General features: G+C 45.2%; 1 protein-coding gene across 1 annotated transcript in view; it reads left to right on the top strand.

Moving 5' to 3' along the window:
• The window catches only part of Pdp (pyruvate dehydrogenase [acetyl-transferring]-phosphatase 1-like protein, mitochondrial), a 240990-nt gene that overhangs the window by 109795 nt on the left and 116899 nt on the right, over positions 1–14296 (top strand). The window lies entirely within an intron of this gene.

Below are 14296 nucleotides of genomic sequence, written 5' to 3' on the forward strand. Positions count from 1 at the left end.
GAAAAACTTTGACTAAGGGCGTCCACTTCAACATTATGTCTACCCTCTATATACCTAAGCTTGGCATCAAAATCCCTGGTTGTTGGATACCACCTAGCTCTTTTAGGGGAAAGATCCAGCTTATTGAAAAGATCCAACAATGGCTTATGATCCATAAGAAACCCTACTTGATTGCCCATCAAGAACATCATAAAATGAACCAAACTAGACACTACGGCAAAGGCCTCTGTGTCCACTGCCGACCATAGTCGTTCATTACTACCCCTTGTCTTAAAATTCCTACTGTAAAATGCAATTGGATGGAGTCTTCCATTGAATTTCTGCATAAGGCAGGCCCCTATACCATCATGACTGGCATCTGTCACCAACTTGAAAGGATGTTCAAAATCAGGAAATTTCAATGCGGGGGATTAACTAAGACATCCTTAATATTCTGAAAGGCTGATTGCTGTCCATCACCCCATACAAACTGCACATCATCCCTCAGTACATATGTTAAAGGAGACACTAAAGTAGAAAAACCTTTCACAAACCTATGAAAAAACCCAGCCATGCCCAAGAAAGACCGAATCTGTTTCTTATTCGTGGGAGTAGCAAAATCTACAATTGCCCTAACTTTATTATCATTCACTTTAACATCCTCCTTAGAAATAACATGACCCAAATATACTATCTGCTTCTTCAGAAAATTACACTTAGCTAATTTTATCTTCAAACTCACTAACCTAAGCCTCCTAAAAACCTCCCTAAGAATCTCTAAATGTTCCTCTACCAAATCAGTAGCAACTAATATGTCATCCATGTAGATAAATATAGATTTCCCTAGCAAGCCATGCAAAACTGTATTCATTAGCCTAGTAAGTGTCATAGGACTACCTGGTAAACCAAACGGCATCCGCATGAACTCATAATGCCCCTTCAGCAAAGAGAAAACCGTGTACTCTAGACTCTCCTCGCTAAGTGGTGCTTGCAAGTACCCTTGCGTCAGATAAATTGAAGAATAAATATTCTTGCCCCCAATCTCAACAAATAAATCTGGCAAACATGTCACAGGGTAACGATCAGGAGTGGTTTTCTCGTTCAGCTTCCTAAAGTTCACACAAACTTGGACTGAACCACCCTTCTTAGGCACTTCTAACAATGGAAAATTAAAAGGTGAGGAACTGGGCCTAACAATGCCTTCCTCCTCCCACTTATTAACCTCTTGCTCTACCTGTTCTATAATTTTAAAAGGAATCCTATGTGAAGGGACAAAAATAGGCTTAGTCTTATCCTCTAATTGAAGCTTGTGTTCTAACACATTTGTTGACTCTAACTTATCCCCTTAAGTGCAACTATGTCCACAGACTCAGCCAGAACATCTTCCACACACTCCACATATTCTTTAAAATCAGCCTTGGGTAAATGATCCTTAAAATACCATCACTGACAATAGCAACTGAATTATCTTCATCGACCCAGTCAACAAAATCGACAGCATAAGTACCCTTCTGATAATTCCGAACTGAATCATTACAGTTTAGCAATTCCACCCAAGTATCCCCTGAACTCGATAAATTGCTTATAGAACCTTTACACACTGCACCCTTCAGCTTTTCGCTACACTCATCCACACACACCTGTTTAGATTTATGCACACCTTTCACTCAAACTTTCACCATAACAACCATACCGGGACCAAGAACCACATCATCCGACAAAACCCCCTTATAACACTTCCTACTCACAGAAACATGTTCAGAATCCACCAGCAAATTCTCATGTACACCTGATCCATTATCATCATCCAGTGAACTGAGATTTTGTGTCTCCGACATGCTGGATGACCCAGTAACAAAGTATTCCCCAAAGCAGCCCTTCGTATAACCAAAAATGGTTCTGTAAGCGTTTAACCCCCAAGAGATAAATTTACATCTACATAACCCAAAACCCGTAACCTATTTGCTTGAACATTACATACAGTCTCTTTAGCAGGTCTCTAAGAATGATTGGAAAACGTTGATTGGAACAACTCATAATTCATCATATTAATAGAGGTGCCTGTATCTATAAAAATATTCACATCAACCCTGTACACAGACCCTTTTACCACTGGCTTTGCCCCTGAGGGTTCCCCCAGAAGTCTTACGTCACAAGAAACAACCCCGTTTATCTCTTCTCTTTTTGCTGCTCGGTCTGCCAAAAATTTTGCTGGCCCCTAGAGGCTCCTGAAAAAACTCCTTGAGGAGTTCTCCTACCTGCCAGACCAGTGCTCTGAGGTGTGCTTCTAGACTCATTTTGTTTAAGAAGTGGGCAAAACTGCCAACCGTGATATGCAGACTTGCAAGCGCCACAATATTTCACCCTACAAAACTTCTTAGTATGGTGCTGCCTGTTACAATTATAACAATGCCCTTGGGATCCTGAACTCCTCCTATAAATTTTCCCCTTTCCTTCTTCCTCTTTCATTGACAACCTTGGCATGGTATTGGATTATGAAATTCACTGCTCTTTGATGGAGGATGGAGTTGTATGGCATGCCGCTCCACTCATAAAACTAGAGTACCTGACGTGGTCGAGCGGGGTCCGATCTTGACAGACTGATGACCCTTAAGGCACTGTGGAGTATATTGTATATCCAGGTGAGGATCCCAGAGCAGCTACCACTTTAGGTGACATTGTTGCTCCTCACCCTGTTGGACTTCCATGGTGAGAGGGACCTCATCCTGGACAAAATTTATATTTTTTTGTTATATGGCAAATAAACCAAACCTCCCTACGTCTTCTGGCATGGCAATGGAATATCCCCAGGAAAGCTCAGTTAATCAACAAGCCAATCTAAAAGCATATACTATTAGACTCACTTAAAAAGAGATACCCAATGGTACAGAATGAATAAACAAATATTAAAAATTGGAAAAATAAAATCTGAAGGTCAAGATCTAACTCAAAAAATGAAAATTTTAGGCCAAACCATAGAAGTAAGACCATATGTCCCAAAGCCACTACAATGTCAAAAATTGTAGTAAATTGGGCATGCAAAGAAATATTGTCGAAATGAACCTATGTGCACGTATTGTGGATTGGAAGAACGTGCCACACAATGGAAGTGCAGTAAACCAAAGTGTGTAAACTGTGGGCAAGATCCAAAGAATGTGTGTACTATATATACAATAGAGTTAAAAAATATTACAAGAAAGAACTGGGATATCTACAAATGAAGCTAAATTAGAATTGAAAGTGAGAGGAATTCAAGATCCGTGTAAGAAATATAAATATCCTTCAGTAACAAGAAGCAATAATGAAAGAAAAATGCATAGTTAGTAGTAACAGAGCACAGAAGAATGAATCTCAAGAAGTTAATGCTTTACAGAAAAAAAAACTGAAATGGTAAAGAATCAAGAAACAGATGCAAATGATATGGATGATATTTTATCAAATTTTTTTGAAGCATTAATGGAAATAGGAGCACAAGAAGGTACTACTACAGAAATAGCAGAGGAAAGTTGTGATGGACTGGCAATTAAAGAAAAAAAAAAGACCTTTGTAGAGAACACCACCCAAAAGAAAGAAACCAACTATTATTAGAGAACCACTGGTTAAACCAAAGACAAAGGATATGAAGACAGAACAAAAACAAAAATGTGCTAAGAATATACCTTCATCTCAAATAATAGTAAAACCTATGGAAGCAAATATCCAAAACACTGAAGAAGTAGAAGAGAACCATACCATAGATAAGAATGATTATGTCAAGGGAGAAGAGATTACTCCATCACCAATAATTGTTACAACAAAAGCAAATGAAACAAGAAATATACATGATTACACATGTCAATGTAATGATTGTTTTGTTGAATTGTGCAATAGTAACACAAACGTAACAAAAGATGGTTTAGCAAACATTAAAAGAAATTTTATGAAATATAGAAAAAAAGGAACACTGATTTGAGTACCCATGAAAAAGGTTTCATGTGCAATGAACACTTAATTTATCATAAAGAAAAACAAATAAATGTTGTGAGTGAATTGTTTGAAAAAATCCAAGTTGATATTATAAAAACAAAAAGCAAAACTCGACCTATATAACAATATTTTCAATAGCTATATTATACAATGGAACATAAATGGTTTACAGACCAGATTACACCTGGGAGAAATACAACAATTACTAAAAGAATATGAACCAATGATATGTTTACAGCATGTCAACAAAACTGTGTCAACAATAGGTACATCACAAGAGGAAGAAGGAAATTTAGGTACAGCCATATATATGTACTGTACATAAAACAGGTTTTGATGTAGGAAAAACCTATTTCTGAGCTCATCCCTGTGTCAGCCGGTGAAATTCCTATTAAGCACGAATTTCTAGGTATAGATATTGCTAAATATACCAGAGAAAAAAGCTATCAGGAATGCTGGGGTTACTACCCCCAGATCGAACATCTATTATGAAATAGACATTGGTATAGATAAGGGTGAGTGATTGTTGTCACTGCCACAGGACTGCACTCTGTAGACATCCCAGTGACAAAACCCCGGAACGTGAGGAGCCGATCTAACGCCCGCACTCACCTGCCCGCCAACCGACGACCCCAGCGCCATCTGTACTCATTCCATTCTAGCACGTTTTTCCTTTAAGAAGGCTTTTTTCTTGTGCTGGTTTTTTGACCATTTTTCCTTGAGTTAACCATGTCTTCAAGCAGTTTCACCATTATGAAGTTAAGTACCATCTTCTTGTGGGGTTTTATTATCAGTGAGGTTGTTATTGGCCCGTAAATTAATATTTACAGGGTCATATATCAGGCGCTCCCCGGCGTTCGCCGCCTCTACCATGATGACCTTGAGGTACACCCTTACAGCTCGTTTCTGCAGGGGTTTCTCTCGGTTGTTTACAATTTTATTCATGTTTCGTAATTCCCCTTCAAGAAGTTCCTTTTGGAGGCGTTTATCTATGTCGGGCGGTTCCTGGTGCCTTGATTAGCGTCATTCCTCACGGAGGCTTCCTCCCCTTACTTTGGTTCTTACAATTAATTCATAGCTTATACCAGGCTCTCGCGCGAGTAGATTCCCTCTCCAAAGTGGTGCTTTCTTTTGTCAGTTTCTCTGATTTGTAGTGTAATGGATGACATGGATAATTTTGGGATTTATTGTGGTCCGGGCTCGGCGTCAGGAGCAGCCAGTTGGCTGCCTGCCTCCTGTTCGCCTCGCTCGGTTAGGCTATACGCTTAGCACAAGTTCTTATATTTTTGTATATTCGATCATATTACGTGTACTTATGTTGTTATTGGTTAACTTTAGCGGTACTTATCAGAAATTGGGGATCCTAGCCTAGCCCTCTCGCTCCAATCGGTGGGTTAGGCTATTCAGGTTAGGCTTTGGCATTGTCTTAGCTCCCATCTCTCCCGACTATGTCGCTTGAGCGGGGGAGGGAGGGGTAGGCTGGTCGAGGGAGTGCCTGTTTGTTGTTCCATCCGCCTTACAGCTCGTTTTCGGGTTTGCTAGGGCATCTGAAGCCCCCCATCCCCTCCTCCCTGTAATGAGGGAGAGAAGAAAAATAAAAAGGGGGATCTTCTTTATGCATTGCCCTTCTGCCCTATGGGTCGGTTGTTGGTTGGACTGCGTTACGGGAATTTCTCTCCCTTCCACCCCTCTTCCTCTCCTCTCTCTCCTCCCTTTTACTGTCTGGGCTGCGCCTTCAGAGGAGGGTGAGAGTTTGGCGTTGCTTTAGACTAGTGCTATTATCCTATCCTCCCCTAGTACTTTTGGGTGAGTGTCATGAGTCTCCCTGCGTGTAGGAAGTCGATACGTCTGTTTCGACGCCCCGTGGGGAGTTACAGTCAGTGTATGGGGGTGTCCCCCGTCCACTTGAACATAACTCTCGATTCCACCTTCTGAGTACTGCCTCCCTGACTTTGCCAGTGGTGTGTCATCTCCCCGCATGTGGGACGTTGGTCTCTTCGATCGTCACCCCGCGGGGGACTAGTCTGGTTTCCAGGTGAGAGTCACCCACCCTCCTGGCCTCCGTTCTAGTGTCACCCGCTCGGCTAGTGTTTCGTTGGTTCACTCTCCTCCGGGTCGGGCTGAACTTCGATCACCTTCAGGGTTTAAACACTTCCTCGCTGGTTCCGCTCCGCCGTCCCCGGTCCTCCTGTTGCCTTCTTACATGTTACCACTCCGGTGGTTTTGGTTTTCAGTAGGTTGGCCTTAGCCACACCTAGTTCTCTAGCTGTATAATAACTGGGGGTAATGATTTACCCCGCCCTCCCTGTTGTAACCAAGTGACGGAGGCACGGGATCTCGGACGGGTCCGCGCCGGAACAGTATGACCAGCAGTGTACTGCTATCCTATGTTGTTAACCATTTACTTACTACCGGACTCCGGCAGTAATTATACTTTAAGTTGATTTTACAATTAAGAGTTGCATGATCCTAGGTTAAGGTCCTACTCTGTCGAACTATCTCCGGCGCTCCTTAATTTAGTGTGTGTCATGTTTCGCTCTGGTTTATCGTCCTGCCGGAATGCTCCGGCGGGTCCGGTATAAATTAATTAGCATGCTCCATTACCTGCTATAGTTTAAGGTCCCTATCTCCGCCGGTCCTGCTCCGGCGCGCCTTAAATTAGTATGTTCATATACCGTCTACCACTTACAGACAGTACATTGTCAGGAGCCCGGGTGCACTGCAGTGCTGCACCAGCCCTATGGGCACGTTGTCTGCCGTTCCCATTCAGGCTGTGCAGTCCGGATAGACGACCTCATCGTGTGGCACCCAGACGGTTGTGAGGTTTGCTTCGCTCTTTACGAGCTTATCCTGGACGAGTCGGTAAGCCTATAGTTACTGCCTTTAGTTTACCTGGTTGCGTCACTTGTTTCAAGTACATTATGTTCCTGATATATTGCTTATATATCTCTTCACTGAGCGCTCGGTTATTAAGTCCCTGCTCTCTTCCAGGCCGACCAAGCTTCCCGCAGCGACGTCTTGGGTTCCCTTCGGGCCTGGGTGGCTGGTTTTGGAAGGAATGTTCCGTCGGGGAAGCCATATGTTCTGGATGAGAACATCCGTAATCTGCTTTACCCCGGCGCCCAGATCTCAGCGGCTGTTCCATCAGAAGTCGCCGCTCCTCTCATCGAGCAGATCCGGGTAGAAACCCAGCCTCCCCAGGACGAGAAGTTGTACGTGGCGGTGTCGGAGGAAGTGGCGGCCATAAACCTTGACCTGGAGCCGATGAATACAGAACAGGACCAGGAGGTAGGTAGGGAGGTAAGTGAGGCAGTGGGGACAGGCTCCCTTTTTGATTCCCCTTCATCCACCGCTTCTTCATTTCAGGGTTTCCAAAAGTCTTCTTACTTGGAGGACAGGTCACAATCGGCTGTCCCCAAGTTGAAGAAGTCTTGGAAGGCGAAGGGCTATAAGTCCGCAACCTCCCGCAGCAACCCCCTTTCCCTCCGGTGAAGCCACGGGATACTAGTCCGTGGCTTCCACAAGCAAAACCACTCCTCTGCTAAGGGAGCGAGGTCGAGGGCAGCTAAGGCTAGCCCTCCTCGCCAACCTGCCTTTGATCCAGAGGAGTTTGCCGGTATACTTCTGCAGAAGTTTACCTCGGAGGTGGATGCTAAGCTCAACAAGCTTATGGAGAGGTTGCAGAGCCAGGAGAGTATGCTCTCCGGGTTCATGCGCTCCGGTGGGTCGGCAGTACATTACCCCATTCCGGATGCCTCCGCCCTCCCTCCATTTGACAAGGGAAATCCTTGGTGTTTGGCCCTTCATGCTCCCCGGCATGAAGATACCCTAACGATCGAGGGTCTAGGCACGCGCAGGCTTCAGGAGTTGGAATTCTTTCCTCCTGACCTGCTGCCCCCCTACCCAGGCTTCGCCAGGTTGACGAAGGAAGCTTGGGTGAGGACGGATAAGGTCCCAAAGGAGACAGTTATCTTCCCAAGGGACCAGGCGCAGTCTACATTACAGCGCATATTTAATGAGTGGCAGGCGGAGAACACGAAGTTGACCCCCTTCAAGGGCAACTTCACGATGTTCTCTTTGGGTGATAGAGTCCCAACCCCTTGCATGACTAAGGTGGCTCTTGCGACCGCCCAGGCATGCACGGAAGGTAAGCCGTCACCTCAGCTCCGGGAGACTGATCCCACCTCACTGATCTTCCCCGGAGACGATGATATCTGGAAGGATGCCGCGGCTACTTTTATGTCGGGTAAGCTGGACCCAGATTGTGCATCCACCTTATTCAGTGAGCAGCTTCCCAAACTGCCGGAAGCCCTCCTGAAAGTAGAGTTTGAGACTAGGTGTCAGCTGAGCCAATCACTGAACTCCCTGTGCCTGGCGGAATCCACCTCAGTGATGTACTCCGAGGAGCCACTCTTCCAGGTCCTGGCCAGAAGTCTCTGTTAGCAGGATTTCAGGCGGACCTGTTTGACTTCATGGTAGCGCGGATGAACTGCCGCGAAATACATCTTCGCCGACGCTACCATAAGACATGAGCCTAACAAGCTCATGAAAAGCTCCTTCTGGGGGGCTAGTATCTTCCCCGAAGGAGAGGTCAACAATGTCCTGGCTGAGGCAACCAGGGCTAATCAGAGTCTGCGCTCCCGCTGGGGTATCCCTGCTTTCAAAAGGAAAGCCCCCGAGTCCACCGGGCCCCAAAACAGGCCTGGTAAGAGATACAGGAGGCACAGAAGACATCACCAACAGGCCGTTGTCCAAGCTGTACCTGTCTCGCCAGTTGGCCAGCCTTCTACCTCGAAGGCCCAGCCTCAACAGTTTGTGCTGGTGCAGCCAACTCAGCACTCCCTTGCCGCGCCTACCTTCATAACGTCTCCTGTGTATAACCCCTCCTATGAGGGCCAGGGGTCGTTTCGAGGCCTTAACAGGAACGCAAGGGGGAGTAGAGCAAGAGCCTCCTTCAGAGGCAAGGCTGCCTTGCGATCCCCCTCCCGGGGGAGAGGAGGCCGAGGTAGAGGAGGCAAGCCTTCACCTTCCCAGTGAGACCAATCAGGTGGGCGGCAGACTTCACCTGTTCAGGGACCAGTGGACCTTCAGTCCGTGGGCCCACAGTATAGTCTCAAAGGTTTGGGGTGGAGTTGGGTCAAGGGCCCTCCCCTCTGATCAGATTTCATCAACCGTCTTCCAAAGCTCTGGGGACTTTGCGGCGGAATTACTCCAAAAGAGGGCCATAAAGAAAGTGAGACACCTGAAATTTCAAGGCAGGCTGTTCAGTGTTCCCAAGAAAGACTCCAGTCAACAAAGGGTAATCTTGGATCTGTCGCGTCTCAATCTTTATATACAATGCGACAAATTTCGCATGCTTACAGTCGCGCAGGTACAGACTCTACTTCCTCATGGAGCCGTCACACCTCTATAGATCTTTCAGACGCACATTATCACGTCCCGATTGCACGGAACTTCTCTCCCTTCCTAGGTTTCAGATTGGGGAAACAAGCCTACTCGTTCAGGGTCATGCCATTCGGGCTCAACACAGCACCCAGAATTTTCACGAAGCTGGTGGAAATGGTAGTGCAGCAGTTACGGTCCCGGGGGATATCGCTGGCCGCATACCTGGACGATTGGATAATATGGGCATCCAACGCCGAGGAGTGCCGGAGAGCTACGGCCATAGGGATCGAGTTTCTGGAATCCCTAGGCTTTCAGATAAACAGGGCGAAGTCCCGCCTAACTCCGGAGGCTCGATTTCAGTGGCTGGGTATCCAGTGGGATCTGGACTCGCACAAGCTGTCTATTCCGCCAGCCAAACGGAGAGAGATAGCCAAAGCCACCAGGGATTTCCTCAAAGGCAGGAAAGCCTCTGCAGCAGAACGCAAGAAAGAATCCTGGGTTCTCTTCAGTTCGCATCTGTAACAGATCTGCTCCTAAAAGCAAAACTGAAAGACATAAACAGAGTGTGGTGGAGATGAGCCAATGTCAAGCTCAGGGACAAGGTGTCATTAATTCCTCGGTGCTGAGGAAAAGACTCGGCCGTGGTCCACAGTCAAGGGTCTTTCGAAGTCAGTTCCCCTTCAATTCCCTCCCCAGCTCTAATAATCCACACAGACGCCGTTAAGCGGCTGGGGAGGGTACTCAAAAAGAAAAGGTACAGGGTACATGGTCCACACTGTTCCGTCAGTTCCACATAAACATTTTGGAGGCGATGGCAGTGTTTCTAACTCTGAAAAAGCTTTGCCCCACCAACCAGATTCATATCAGACTGGTGTTGGACAGCGCAGTAGTGGTACATTGCATAAACAGAGGGGGTTCCAAATCGAGCCGGATAAACCAAGTGATGATAGCCATTTTCTCCTGGCGGAGAAACGCGCTGGCACCTGTCAGCTACCCATCTAGCAGGAGTCCGAATGTCATTGCAGACTCCGTCCAGGGCAACTCCGCTGGAGTCAGAATGGTCCCTGGACAAGGCTTCTTTCGAATGGATCCGCCGTCAGGTTCCGGGCCTTCAGGTGGACTTGTTTGCCACGGAGAGCAATCACAAACTCCCTTGTTATGTTGCTCCCAACCTGGACCCTCGAGCTCACGCTACGGATGCAATGTCAGTGGACTGGAACAAATGGCAGAAAATCTATCTGTTTCTGCCAATAAACCTGCTGATGAAGGTGTTGCACAAGCTCAGGTCATTCAAAGGTCAAGTGGCCCTGGTAGCTCCCAACTGGCCGAAGAGCAATTGGTTCCCTCTTCTTCTGGAGCTCAAACTCCGGTGTCATCAAATACCCAGGCCACAGCTGACTCAAATAGTGCAAACACGGACTGTTTCAGCTTCCTCAAGAATTCTGAATGCCCTGGCTTTATGGACTTTATGAAATTCGCCGCTCAGAGAGGTGCAGATATTGATCCCGTTAATACTCTGTTTCTGGAATCAGATAAAAGAGATTCTACCCTCAGACAGTACAATTCAGCAGTTAAAAAGTTGGCATCTTTTTTGAAGGAATCTGAAGCTCAAGTCATGACCACCAATTTGGCAATATCATTCTTTAGGTCACTGTTTGAAAAGGGTCTGGCTCCGGCCACCATTACTACAGCGAAATCAGCTTTGAAAAAGGTGTTTTTGCATGGCTTCAAGATTGATTTAACAGATTCATATTTTTCGTCCATTCCCAGAGCATGCGCTCGTTTGAGACCAGCGACCCGTCCACATACGGTTTCCTGGTTTCTTAACGATGTTCTAAAATTAGCCTCAGAAACTAATAATGATCAATGTTCTTATTTGAATCTGTTAAAGGAAGACGTTGTTCCTAATTAGTCTAGCGTCAGGTGCCAGAATATCAGAACTGTCTGCTCTCTCTAGAGGTGCGAATCATGTGGATTTTCTCCTGTCAGGAGAAGTTCTGCTTTCCCCAGATCAAAGGTTCTTAGCAAAAAATGAAGACTCTCAGGATAGGTGGTCCCCCTGGAAGGTTGTTCCTCTTCCACAAGACCTGTCTTTATGCCCAGTTGCTACCTTGAGGGCCTATTTACGGAGAACTTCTCAATGTTTGTCTGGTCCTCTTTTTATCAGGGAAAAAGGAGGAACGCTTTCTTTAAAGGCTATCAACAACAAATTCTATACTTCATTAAGCAAGCTAACCCGGATTCAGTCCCTAAGGTTCATGATATCCGAGCAGTGGCTACCTCCACTAATTATTTTCATAATATGAATTTTGGTGAGCTTAAGAAGTATACGGGCTGGAAGTCTCCATCAGTGTTTAAACGCCACTATCTGAAATCACTGGAAGCTCTGAAGTTCCCTGCGGTGGCTGTAGGGAGCATTGTCCCTCCACCTTAATTAACCTTTAATCCCTATCCTTTCCCCCCGCCCACCTGCCTCATTTACTTGCCCTGCCATTTTCTCCTGGACCAGACATGCTTCACAGCCTGGCTCCTGATATTATGATGTACAATCTTGCGGTGTTAGTTTTTAAGTTTGCGACATGTTATTCTTACTGTGATTTAGTTTTAAGTCCGGAGGTACCTTTACAAATTTTCTGTCGTTTATTTAGTTTTGGTACCTTTCCACCATAGTACTAATTATGTACATAGTTGTTTCTCATGTCCTTTACTGTGGTATTAATTATATCCCTAGTCATAACTCAGTTTCTCTGTCTATACCTTTTGTATTTAATCATGTTTTGGGGATAATTAAAACTATTTTCAGTAATAGTGTTTTTATACTTGTTCATCTAACTGTTCGTTCCTTTTAGACTTTCACCAAAGCTTAGTATGATTCTCTGTCATGATTTCACTGGCTGACACAGGGATGAGCTCAGAAAAGGGATTTTGACAAAGGAAAAATCTATTTCTGAGGGAGGCCCTGTGTCACCCAGTGACCCTCCCGAATCTAGGTTTCCCTCCCGAGTAGGCATACCAAGCTTGTGGGGTGCTAGCCTGGAATGAGTACAGATGGCGCTGGGGTCGTCGGTTGGCGGGCAGGTGAGTGCGGGCGTTAGATCGGCTCCTCACATTCCGGGTTTTGTCATTGGGATGTCTACAGAGTGCAGTCCTGTGGCAGTGACAACAATCACTCACCCTTATCTATACCGACGTCTATTTCATAATAGATGTTCGATCTGGGGGTAGTAACCCCAGCATTCCTGATAGCTTTTTTCTCTGGTATATTTAGCAATATCTATACCTAGAAATTCGTGCTTAATAGGAATTTCACCGGGTGACACAGGGCCTCCCTCAGAAATAGATTTTTCCTTTGTCAAAATCCCTTTTTTGGTAGTCGCTGTTTCATCCTCAAGGAGTTACCTTCCATGGTGTACCAGAGCTCCATGGTGACCAAACCAATATCAAAGAATTCTCTTCTGGTTGGTCTTTTGGCCAGTTATTGTGTCGTAATGATTAACATTATAACGTGATGGAGTATATAATGGAATCAAAGATAAGAGGGCACTTTCCCTTATCTTCAGCAAAGCTGAACCCAGTTTTCCCAACATCAAAAGAAACTGCAAGAAACAGAAGTGACTATTGCGCATGTGCATCCGCCCTCTTGTTTACAACCGGGCCGTTAAAAGACCAAGGAGCCATTACTCTCTGTTGGTCAATGTGTGTTGATCCCTTGCCCAAATCCCATGCCTTTTCGTCAGGGAAGTGGGAGGGTTTTGAGGACTCAACAGCGACTACCAAAAATAGGCTTTTCCTACGTCAAAACCAGTTTTTTGATAGCATAGTCGCTGTTTCATCCTCAAGGAGCTTTGCAAAGAAATTGACAGGTGACGAAAAAGGCTTAAGCTTTCACTTTTTAATCCCAAGGTCAAGCCACAGATTTCAAGCCCCATTCTTTATTCCAAATACTCTTCAGGTTTTGATACCAAGAAACAAGAAACTATACATGAACTTACGTTTTAGGATGTAGTTCTACAGTGGCTTACCTAAGCATACTGGGTTTGGTTGTGGTACTGTCGCCCCTCTCCCAGCGATAGTTAGCATACTCGCCGTCAATATGACCCCTGGTTTTGTGCCGCAGCACCTAGAGTTTAAGACTAACCATGCCACCTACTGATACACAGTGTAGTCGAATTTGTTCGAGTATGTGGCAATAATTTAACTGATGACCACCCTGTACATTTGGAGACTTCTTCGAAAAAGTAATTTCTGAAGAAGGCCAAAGACGTACTTACTTTCCTAACATCATGTGACCTATGGAAAGAGTGTGGATTTCCCGTTTTAATGAGAAACAGTGCAATCATTCTCAGTCTTTGTAGGGAGAGTGGTTAGTTTGTGCTAGGGTTTAGGAAAATAGGACCTTCTGGGATGTTTGCCGTGACTTATAGGTAAACCTTAAGTGCTTGAACCTGGCATAATGTCTCGTCTGCTAAATTGAATTTTCTTATAAGAATGGATTTCCTTTTTAAAGGATCCATATTCTTGGCCAGGAATGATAGGCCAAGGGACAATAATCATTGATGGTCAGCTATTTGCATGATGCATCGTCCGCACATAAGAGAGCCCAATTCACTAATACGAGCTCCTGATGCTAATGCAATCAAGATCACTTTTTGTAGCCTTGTGCATTGTGATTGTACTGGGTCCACTGAATTGAGGGGTTGATAGAAGTCTAAGGACCTTGTTCAGGAACCAAGTAATTGGAAGCCTTTTGGGAGTGGGCCTTTGTAGAGCAAAAGACTGCAGAAGGGAAGTGACAACTTCTATACTGGAGTCAATCCCGAATCCTTAAAGCAAGGGTTCTGTTAATGTAGCCTTGTATGCCATGACTGTTGTAACCACAAGGCATTTGTCTTCAAAAAGGTATATAAGAAAAATAAAGTTTCTATAGAAATCTCAACTGGGCTCCCAGCATGGATATAATCTAACC

Source organism: Macrobrachium rosenbergii, chromosome 23, assembly GCF_040412425.1.
Source record: "Macrobrachium rosenbergii isolate ZJJX-2024 chromosome 23, ASM4041242v1, whole genome shotgun sequence".
In the NCBI taxonomy this organism is placed as follows: domain Eukaryota; kingdom Metazoa; phylum Arthropoda; class Malacostraca; order Decapoda; family Palaemonidae; genus Macrobrachium; species Macrobrachium rosenbergii.